At 36.7% G+C, this 1,141-nt stretch overlaps 1 non-coding gene across 1 annotated transcript; it reads left to right on the top strand.

The window, feature by feature from the left end:
• Positions 1-286: 286 nt before the first annotated feature.
• On the top strand, positions 287-394 carry LOC131174184 (small nucleolar RNA R71). Its single transcript, XR_009144432.1, has one exon. It is a non-coding gene; the product is annotated as a small nucleolar RNA R71 (small nucleolar RNA).
• Positions 395-1,141: the final 747 nt, after the last annotated feature.

Genomic DNA, 1,141 nt, shown 5'->3' with positions numbered 1-1,141 from the left:
CAAATCTTCCATCTTCTTAGCCAAAACATTTGTAAGTGCATCAAACTTTGCATTAATCATGTTGAATGGATCAAGATCATACATTCCAGCAGCTTGCCTCTTTTGGGTTGGAGCTGCTCCTCTTGGGCTACTCCAAAGATGAGTATTCTTTGCAATTTTCTCCAATAGCTCATAAGCTTCATCTTCATGCTTCATAATAAATTCTCCTCCTGTTTGAGCATCAATGATTCCTCTGATAGCTGGAGTGACATTTGTGTAAAAATTCTGATTTATCATCCATTTTAGAATGACATGATGTGGGCATTGTCTCTCTAATTCCTTCCATCTCATCCATGACTCATAGAGAGTTTCATCTTCTCTTGGTCTGAAAGCTGTCATTTGATTCCTCAATTCTTGAGTTTTTCCAGGTGGAAAATATTGTGCAAGAAATGCATCAGTGAGTTGCTCCCAATTTGTGATGGAGTTGTGAGGTAAAGAATCAAGCCAATCCAATGCTCTATCCTTCAAAGAGAATGGGAATAGCTTCAATCTTGCTGCATCATCAGACACTCCAGGTTGTTTTTGCATGTCACAAATCATAGCAAACTTCTTCAGATGTGTGTGTGGATTTTCAGAAGGATGTCCTCCGAATTGAGAATTCTAAATCATTTGAAGAACTCCAAAATCCATCTTGTAACTATTTGCATCAATTCTTAGTCTTGCTATGCTCTCTCTCAAGTCATCAAAATGAGGAAAAGCATGATCCATCATACTTCCCCTAGGCACATTAGCATTTACAACCTCTTCACCTTGGGCTATATTTTCATTGTTTCGATCATTTCTAGCATTACCATCAATTCTCATTCTTTCATCAGCCATGTCTGCTTCTAATTCAGTTTCTCTCAAAGGTTCTTTCCTTTTTTTGGTTTCTTTCTTGTTGGCTTTACAAAATTTCTCAATTTCAGGGTTAAACAATAAGGATGTGTCACTTGTGCTTCTAGCTCTTCTCATAAAAGATTAAAAGTACCTGAAAAAGTACAAACAAACACAAAATGAAAAAATTAACAAAGATAAAACTAAAAACAACTAAAATAATCAAGAATTCAATCTTAAACAAACAACTCCCCGGCAACGGCGCCAAAAACTTGATGTGGCTCAACCG

The sequence above is a fragment of the Hevea brasiliensis genome, chromosome 15 (genome assembly GCF_030052815.1).
Source record: "Hevea brasiliensis isolate MT/VB/25A 57/8 chromosome 15, ASM3005281v1, whole genome shotgun sequence".
NCBI lineage: Eukaryota > Viridiplantae > Streptophyta > Magnoliopsida > Malpighiales > Euphorbiaceae > Hevea > Hevea brasiliensis.
Note: the sequence above shows the minus strand (reverse complement) of the source record. Positions and strands in the feature narration are given on the sequence as shown.